General features: G+C 39.7%; 1 long non-coding RNA gene across 1 annotated transcript; it reads right to left on the bottom strand.

The window, feature by feature from the left end:
- Window positions 1–313: 313 nt before the first annotated feature.
- Window positions 314–9931, bottom strand: LOC138718265 (uncharacterized). Its single transcript, XR_011337034.1, has 3 exons — window positions 9202–9931; window positions 8380–8543; window positions 314–737 (listed from the first exon to the last, which is right to left on the bottom strand). It is a non-coding gene; the product is annotated as an uncharacterized lncRNA (long non-coding RNA).
- Window positions 9932–10137: the final 206 nt, after the last annotated feature.

The following is a 10137-nucleotide window of genomic DNA, read 5'->3' as shown; positions in this document are numbered from 1 at the left end:
TAATGGGCTTTCAATACAATTTGCTAGCAAAATCCTTAGTGACTAACACAGCTCTGATATAAGTATCAATAATAGCAAGAATGAGATCATCCTTTACGTAGCCAAATTTAAATCAGCTTCATCCAACACTTTACTGCTTAATTAGAAGATATGGTATGAAGGTGATGTTTGCAACCAATAAGAGACAGGAGGTATACCACATCCCTTGGCAGAGAATAGAATTGCATGTTTGTAGGGATTTGATATACAAGAAAATTTAATTAAAAAAACCCAAAACAGTAGAAAACAAGGAAGTGTTTCATATTCACTGCTTGCTAGGTGGTGTGTAAAATGCAGCACAGAAGCTGAAGTCATCCCTTCAGTATTTAATGAATTAATAAGTGGTGTCAGGCCCATCTTCTTCTTGCTCTGGACTGTTAAGTGTAATTCAGGGTGCAGGCTGCATATTCTGATGGTGTCGGCTTGTGACAGTTTGTTGTGTGCTCTTCTGTCTTCTGCTTTTCTCCCTTGTCTTGCATTCCACATCCCTGTGGTAGCTGGGTTTTTCACAGACTGAAATCTCCTTGAAGAAGGCAACATCTTACTGTAGACCATAATAAAGCAAAGCCTCCCACTGCAGCAAGGTCTCCAGGAGTTGTTTTACTATGAATGCCTTCATTTGCGTATGTCTTCTTTTGCATTTAATAGATCAGCTGTGCAATGAGAGAGATTTCCAGATGCAAGAAATTCTTCGAGAGCTTCTTTAACAGAAAAAGCATTTGATGCTTGAAAGAGCATAGTAACAAGTTGGCACTACATCTAAGCCTTTTATAACAGTTTAATTCACACCCTCTCTCCAACTGTAAATTAATCCAGATTGGGAAATATTGGAAATCTGAAGCAATGTATGTATTATAATTTGGTACTACTCTAAGGGCAGGGAAGGAAGAATAAAAGAAAATATTCTACACTAACCCTTAAATGAGCATTAAGCCAATTTTTTTTAAGCTTTCTATGGTCTTGAGGCTAATAGTGCTGCTAACCCAAACAATCAGAAACTGAGAATAAGACCCCAGACTTCCATCCACAGACCTGCTGAAAATTCCTCAAGTATCTGAAACTTCACAGTTCAACTTTCCACCTTTTCTTCACAATCAAGAAGGTAAAAATTTTAATGCAACCAAACTAAGTTAGGACTCAGAAAATTATGACTCTGAAGCACAGATTTTGAGGAAAAATAAACCTCCCTAGGTTCTTAATAAAAACAATACAGTAGAAAAACATGACTCTTGTGAAAAAGCGCTTGCTATGTGTGTACAGGAAGAACACACATGTAGACTAAGTCACGTTTGGAAATGCTTTGTTCTGTTTGCAGGATATTCTGTAACACAGTTGCATTTTTTTAAGCAAAATCTTCCTCTCTAATGGCAGCTTTTCGAAAACCAGGCCATTAAAATATTTCTAGGCATATCCTAGCAGAACACAAAGGCTGGCATCCTGCAGTCAGTCAGAGAGGTGGCAGGGCACTTGCATAAAAGCTGCCATTAGCATCTAAGCATAAATTCTTTTGGTTCTGCTAGTGCTTTTTGCACTTAAGTCTTTTCCATCCTCTTTCAAAAGCATAGGTGGATCAGGCTTCTAACCTGGGAGCTCTCTAGGGGGTGAGTATATATTTGTATAGGTGATGCAAATGAGATGAAAGGTGTTTTGGTTACTGCATGTTACCATTTGAGGAACGCACAATGCAGCAAACAGGACTGATTCACCATGGCTACAAGAGAAGTAAATTAATGAACACAGCAGTAATTTTGCAGTCCTTGTGTTAACACAGCACCATTGCATGCAAACACAAAACTGACTTTCACATAACTATGCTCTCTCCAGCTCTATGGCCAGGAAGGAACTTGAGGTTTTTAACTCAGTCAACGTTGTCCATGATTTTTAAGTACTCTATAAGGTGGTTCATAATTATGCAGTGTTACTGTCTTAGAGGGAAGGCAACCTATATTGCTTTACTCTGATGTCTGCACCGTATGGACTGTTGTTTCTGCAAATGCTTATGTTCCTTAGTTCTTGCCTGTCTCTTTGAGTTTCTTATGGTCAGTAAGATGCTAGAGATCCACACACAGAAAGAAGCAAGTTCTTTATCTTCTTCAGCTACAGGACAACACAAAAAGTGCAGTTCCCCTTCTGAAAACACTAAATGGAATTTTCTACCAGCTTTTTGGATAACCTGAAGCAGGATGACCAGGAAGAGAACTGAAATTTGTCTGGAGCCAACAGACAAATCTAGGACAACTCGTGAAGCTTGAAATGCAATAGATTTACAACTATTACTGCATTTTGGCAGTTATTGTAGTGAATGAATGATCATATTACTTATTTCTGGGGGAAAAGGGGGGCATAAATTGGAATATGTGAGAAGATGTCTAGTTTCATTTAAGAATTTGTGAATTCAAACCCCAGCTCATTTTGACTTGGGAAGAAAGAGCTCTCTGAAAATATTTTGCCTGGTTCCAATCATACTTAATCACTTGTTGCCACAGAAATCTTCCTCAGGGGGACTGTTAGAGTTGTCTGTGCCTGAAATCCTTTTGTCCCTCTCTTGCACTGCTCAGCAGTACAAAGGCTATGTAAAATTTATTTCTAAAGCAACATTTGCTTTGTTTGGATTTGACCAAATTCAAATATCACAGAAGCTGATGCAACTAGGCTGACTCACATCATCACTGATTTTTTTTTTAGTCTATTACTGTAAGGCAAGGTCTACATCAGTTTTATCTTCTTGAACCTTGTTATTGCCCAGCATCAACTATCACTTTCTCATGATGGTTTAATGAATGTAAGGAGCAGTGAATTTGTTAGCAGTGCACTCTTGCGTATTCATGAATACGGGAACCACTGAGGTGTTTTGTCATTCCTAAGTTAGCATGCTAATATCAGTTTTCCAATGGAAAATTTTTCTTCATGTTATTATTATTAAAAGTTTAATTTTGATTGCTTGATCTTTAACACATTTTTTTCTTTACTGCAGCTTTTTCCAGCCATCCTGAGAGGAAGTTATGGAAGTAGAAGGCCAAGAAGGTTGCAGCCACCTTTAAGAGACAGCTGTGGTATATAGTTTACAACACCAAATGGGGTGTGCGAGAGGTGTACATCCCTGGTTTCTGCTGACACTACTGATCCTTCATCCCTACTGTCCTGTCAACATCACTGACATGCCATAGCATTTCTATCCTATTTTAGAGTTGTAGAACTGAAAAATTAAGTGAAGAGTTCATGGCTGAGTTTTGACAGACCTAGGTCAAAACTTCAGCTGCACTGTATCTTTCATCCATACACAGCTGAGATCAGAGCTTTAAAAGGTGGTCATGTACCACACAAAGAGCCCACTAAGGTACTTCTGAAAATCCAGCTGTAAAAGGTAAGAGTGAGATCTGCTGAGTATTTTGGGAGAACTATCCTTTACTTGGGTGGTGGTGGTTGTTGTTTTCCAGAGAGATAGGAGCTGAGCTCTGTTGAAAACTGGTGCAGTGTTTGCAGCTTCAAACAGTTATACACACACTTTTAAAAGCTTATTTCCTATATATATATGTATATATATCTGCTAAAGAAGCCTGCTCATCCTTAGCTGCACGTTTTCTGAATGCCATTAAAAACAGACTCCATTAAAGCAATAAAGAAAAGAGTAAAACTGTGGTGAACCCCACCACAGTTTTTTAGCTACTGGTATAAAAGAGACAGGAAAATGCTCAAAACCAAACCACCACACCCCAGACACTGAAAAAAAGCCAGCCTACCATTCCCTCATGCATCTGCTCCTTACTAGAAACCTCAGAACTCCAGTAGCTTCAGATTTTTTTTCCTTATCCTTAATCTCAGAAAACACATTGCAAAGATGCTCTCTCAAAATGTATTCTGAGGATCAAGGAAAGAGTGAATTTCAGGTCCTTAAAGCATCTTTCCTTCTTACTGATTGTCAAAACTCCTTAATTAAAGCAGGATTAGGATTTCCTGGCAGTAGCTGGAGTTCTTATAAAATATGAGCTTCAGCAAAATTCAGACTTGTGGAAGCCAGGAAGTACAGAGTGTAGGTCAACATTCAGGCAACCTTTATTTTTCCTTCCCAGGAGCTGGCAATAGGAACTGGGAACTGGCAGTATTCACTGAGCTGAGTATTTCTGTGTTGAATGGAAGCAGACTTAGTAAACTATGATAGTAGGAAAGATGGGAGGTCATACCTTTCAGATAGGGCCTTAGCCCCACAGTGCTTATCACTCCTGTAGATGGGATCAAAAGAACAACATGTACTGAGATAGCCACACGCCTCTTGTCGTGACTCAGTCCTGATGTTGATTCAGTGCTGGGACAGAGAGACATTTTAACCAATGGCAGTTGTGCTAAGTGAAGTAGGTAAAATACTCTGTGGACTTAATAATAGATATATGACTAAACACTGTTAACTGGTGAGTAGTGGGAAAGATAAAATCTAATTATCATGGAATTGTTTCTAGGAAATTGGCTCAGAGTATGCCAATAAAGGAAGCACCACTGCAAATACAACCCACTTTTCCAAAGAGAAGGTGTGCTATAGTAGTTACATACTATGTTCCCTGAGAGACATCCACTGAAAAGGTGAATTATTTCCATTACAGACACATTGAGGCATTGCTATAAAGCTTGGTGTTACTTTTGCTTTAATATCCTTCGTATTTCCTCATTTCTTAGAGGTTTAGAATCATAGAATCATAGAATAACCAGGTTGGAAGAGACCCGCCAGATCATCGAGTCCAACCATTCCTATCAAACACTAAACCATGCCCCTTAGCACCTCGTCCACCCGTGCCTTAAACACCTCCAGGGAAGGTGACTCAACCACCTCCCTGGGCAGCCTGTTCCAGTGCCCAATGACCCTTTCTGTGAAAATTTTTTTCCTAATGTCCAGCCTGAACCTCCCCTGGCGGAGTTTGAGGCCATTCCCTCTTGTCCTGCCCCCCGTCACTTGGGAGAAGAGGCCAGCACCCTCCTCTCTACAACCTCCTTTCAGGCAGTTGTAGAGAGCAATGAGGTCTCCCCTCAGCCTCCTCTTCTCCAGGCTAAACAACCCCAGCTCTCTCAGCCGCTCCTCGTAAGACTTGTTCTCCAGCCCCTTCACCAGCTTTGTTGCTCTTCTCTGGACTCGCTCCAGAGCCTCAACATCCTTCTTGTGGTGAGGGGCCCAGAACTGAACACAGGATTCAAGGAGCGGTCTCACCAGTGCCGAGTACAGAGGGAGAATAGCCTCTCTGGACCTGCTGGTCACGCCATTTGAATTATGCTGAACTCATCTTCATGGAAGCAAGTGAGCAATATTAACTATACATTAACAAATCTTCTCAGCAAAGCAATGTTGTTAATAGGGATATATTTTTTCTGGCGCTTGTAGTTACTTTTGCAACAATGGCACTACTGAAATGAAATACAGGGAAACTTGTGACTCCGAAGCCGTGTGCTCTCCATTGTTATACGGTATGGGGTTGTCACTACTCACTGAAATATTTGGAAGGTGAAATTATTGACAGTGTGATGAGAGAATCCTCAGAAATCATGATTCCACTTTGATTACAATAAACACCTAAGAAGAAAATGATGGTTCTCTCCTCCATTTCCTAATAGGAGATACATAAACCTGCCTGTGAAAATTGCCAGCATGCTCTTGTCTTCCAGCCCTAATTAAGCCATTAGCTTTTTAGAAGCTATTAGCACTTAAGGAGTTTCTCATACTTCACAACAAGCTGCTTTCAGCCCATGCTCCCCTGTATATGCTAGATTCCCAAGTCTGCGTTTGTCTTCTCCGGTCTTTGAATCTCCTACAGCATTCCCCAACATGCCAAAGAAGGACTTATACCTTCCCTCCTAGTGCAGGGTGGGTTCAGATTCCAGAGCAAGAATGAGTGGGGATAGTGCGGGGTTCCCCGATTTCCCATTCACTTCTCCTGTTCTCAGCCATCCACCACCATTTCCCAATATCCCACTCTCACCATTCTTTACCTCCATATAACACTGGACTTTACTTCTCTAGGAAGCTGATTAACTGGCATGTGTTAAAATGTGGCTACAGTTTTCTGCATTAAGCATCCTCAAATCAAGAAAGATCTTTATTTCAGCATTTGACTTTACAATTGAGTCTTAGCAGTGTACAGAAGATTAACTAATTTAGGGGCTTGCTTCTGTCTCTCAAGTAGATCAAGAATCAGCTTCAAAGAAGCTGATGAAAGAAGCTTGGAATTCATGAATATTCAAACCCAAATCCAGTATTTATGACATGTTGGAGTGAATCCAGAGGTCAGCTATAAGCACAGGTTCATTTGTCATAAGTGGAACTAAAAAAAAGGTATTTTTTCATATATGTATGTTTAGAGCTGGAGGATTTGATTGTTAGTTGTGTTTTGCACAGTGGGAAATATTACTAAATTTATCAGAATTAATCAATAATAAGTACTGGTAAGAACCAAGGGAAGTAGTTTGCATTGGAATTAGTACAGCTCAGTAATAATGAAGTTTAGATCACACAGACCTTGCAATGATGACATCTGCCTTGGGAAAACAAACAAGGCCAGGGTATTTTCTTAAATGCCAACACTCAGTCATCAGCATTGCAGTGGATATACATAGACCACTTTTGGGGGTAGTTCTGGGCAAAGAAGACCAGGACTCTATGTCCTAGGACCTCACCAGTGCCACACAGGAGTCAGCTTTGACAAGGCACCATTCCAAACAGGGTACAAGGCATCAGTGTTGTGGACATGGTCAGATTGTGCCTGCTGATTCCAGGGTCAGGCAATAGGCTCACACAAAATGTAGTTTAGTTGAAGGCTTGTGGCCTTTTTGGCTCCTCAAGGATTGTTTAGCTAAAATGAAAGATTGCTTAAAGCTTTAATTTTGCCTTTGAAGAGCCACATCTGGGATAATCACAGGCACAAGCAGCAAACTGAGACACAACACAGCAGTGATCCTGGTGCCCTCTGGAAGTCTAGTGTAGAGTGAAGTACAAAACAGGAAACCTGTTATCTCGTGGATTCACCATGTGATGCCCTGAACTTCCAGTAAGGCCAGCAGAGGTGGAGGATTTACAAGTGGAGGATAATTTGCAGTGTAAAAAAGATTCCTAATTTTAACTTCCCACAACTAGATATTTCAGGAGATTAGGTTTGTTCCGAAGTGCATGGTGTCAGGAAGGACTCAGTATTCCCTAAGCAAATCATGCCCCATTCATGTAACAAGAATACCTACTCCAGTCTCTGATAGTGAGCCAAGGTTCAAGATTTTATTTCATTCTCCTTTTGGTACACCAAAGTACATAAAAGCCATGTCAGACTATACAGTCTTGAGTGCTGGAATGAATCAGAGGTGTGTATTTCTTAGCAACGATTAAAGAGATGTTCTGATACTATGGTGATGTACGGAGCCACACATGTGGCATCAGCAAAGGATGTTAAGTGCTTAGAGGAAATGTTTCCTTGTTTAGTCCTTTCTTCTGTGCCTGGGAATGGTGGTGACTCTAGCTGTACAAAAAGTCTGACTATGATACAGATTTTATCTCCAACAGAATGTCTGGTGAACTGCGAGTAATTGTAACCAAGTTGGCCTGTGGAAGAGAATTGCTTCTTTTTGACACTTAGCCCAGTGATAAATAGCGGAGTAGAGATTTATTCTGTTCAGGCTCCTACACTGAATAGGGAATAGCACTTAAAAGCTCCAGCATAATTTATTTTATAGCTTAATACTGTATCTTGAAATCCCAGATTTTTCAAGGATCCTGTGGCAAGTTGGTGCCTAATCTCACCAAGTTTCGATGGGATTTATTCCCTCTGGTGCTTTAAATCCTTGTGTAGAGAACTGCAATTTAAGATAAAAAGCTTAATTTTAGGTATGGGCCTGGGTCTGTGGACTTCTCATTTTTTAAATTAAGCACCCTCTCAGAAGTTAACTGAATCAGACACTTCTGTTCTTTCTTTGCTTCGCTGTTACTTTTCAATATCTCTTCCAGCCCTACTTTCCTATTCATCATTTTCTCATTCTTCCACCTCCCTCCATTTTCTGTAGCACCCTTCACCTTGCTTTGGCTTTCCTTCTCTTTTTTTTCTTCCTTTCTCCCTAAGTAATCTTCTTTTCCAACTGTAGTAAAGTAGTTTTATGTTCAATTTCTTCCTTAGATTCCTAAGAAGGGCTGGTAAATAGCATACTAATGAATTTGGCAGCAAACTAATTTGGGAGGTATTACAGGGGTCAGCATGGGATAAAAACCTTACAGAAATCAAGGGGAGATTAAGTAAAGACCTTAAGAAATTTATTGGGGGAAACCAATCAAATTCACAGTTACTTCTTAGGACAGAAAAACTTGGAAAGCAGGGCATGTACCCACAGTTTGTATCAGTTTGATGCTGTCAATTTTAACCTTAACTTCACCAACTCACTTGCTCTCCTTTTTATGTGTTGTGCACTGGTTGAATTTCTTCAGGGACTGGATCCTGCACAAAATCGGCAAAAGAGAAGCTGTCTTCTACTCTATATTTAAGCAGTTCCTATTCAAATGAAACACTCGCCTTAATTAAGGACACAAGACTACTGTGATACAATAGAATAATTATTAATAGTAGTTTGGCAATACAGCATTTCTGCAACATCAGGTGTATTCTTGGAATGTATATTTAAAAGAAACACAGCTCAGAAGTGGACAGCACTTGGTGAATGATTATACTTGGAGATGATGATATCAAAAACTGGGCACTTCATTACTGAAAACACTGACAAACAAAGAGATTTCAAGGAAAAAAGGGTATTAGTTAGAGTTAGAAGGGAACACACTATCTTACTATGCATACCATGAGCCTGAGGGAGTGCATAAGCTGTGCAGAGGATAAAAATTTACTTTTATGAACAATTTTGAGATTTGTCTTTGCCCTAATTAGGAATGCAACCTGAAAATTTTGAAATCCCTTAAAAATACTTCAAGAAGAAAAATGAAGCTGGTTGATTGAAATGTTTGATAATGTCACCTTTTCATTTATATTACACTGTGTTCTAACACCATGCTAACTTAAGTTGAAACCATAGTGATTTAGAAATGGAAATGTTTTGTTCTAAAAATATAAAAACTGGATGCTTTGAAGCTGCCAGAACATTTTTATGCTTTTCTTAAAACATTTTCATGGACTTCACATGATTTCAAAAAGTATTCACCTCAAAGGAGCTGCCTTTTCAGAGAAAAGGCTTCCACTGATGTATTTTCTTTAACTCTCTTTAAAACTCCTGGGCTACAGTTATTCAGAAAAGCCACATAGAGTAGTGATTGTAACACTCTTGGGTGGCTACTGCCAAATTTATTTTATAAACGTAGTAACTTATTCTCAGCTATGGGCCTTAGTTTTGTTCCTGCTGCCACCGTTTTCCTTTAGTCAACTGAAGATTCCCATCTCAGTTACATCCATGCAAAAAGGGAGGGAATTATTTAAGATGATTAATAAAGTATCATGAGCTGTAACAGCATTACAGAATAAGATGAGACAATTCAAGAGACCTGTGCAGGAGCTTTCCATGTGGTAGACCACACTAGGTTGCTCCCTGAAGAGAACATGTGACATGCTGGTGATGTTCAGACCCATTCTGAGGACCAGTAAAGAGCCAGTGTGCTCTAGCAATCAGATGACTACAGCAGATGACCTAAAATGTGTCATCCTGTTTAATTTTGATGTTGTATACTGCATGTCTTTGCTTGGAGACATCACTGTGTTCGTGAAACCTGTTACAAGGGAAGCAAGCATACAGCTGGGACCCTTTACATTGAGAGGAAATTAGTATCAGTGCTCCTGTAAAAGATTAAAAAAATATTTGGGATAGAATAATCGAGACAAACATTCAGAAAGAATTGAATCTGCAACTACAGAATTGCTCATCCATTTTTGGCACACTAGAAGTATGTGCTTTTTACCCCTCCGTATTAGCTGGGATACATACACATTCTCTGCATTACATAATCTCAGAGAAGCAAACTGTAACGATCAGATTCATAAATTGTAAAAATAGTGTTCTTGCCATTTATGACAATACATCATTCTGACTGAAAGCCAAGCTTGTGTTATGTCCGTTCGGTTGTTACCTTCTACTGCTTCAGGACAG

The sequence above is a fragment of the Phaenicophaeus curvirostris genome, chromosome 2, assembly GCF_032191515.1.
Source record: "Phaenicophaeus curvirostris isolate KB17595 chromosome 2, BPBGC_Pcur_1.0, whole genome shotgun sequence".
Taxonomy (NCBI): domain Eukaryota; kingdom Metazoa; phylum Chordata; class Aves; order Cuculiformes; family Cuculidae; genus Phaenicophaeus; species Phaenicophaeus curvirostris.
This window is presented reverse-complemented; position numbering and strand designations above follow the sequence as displayed.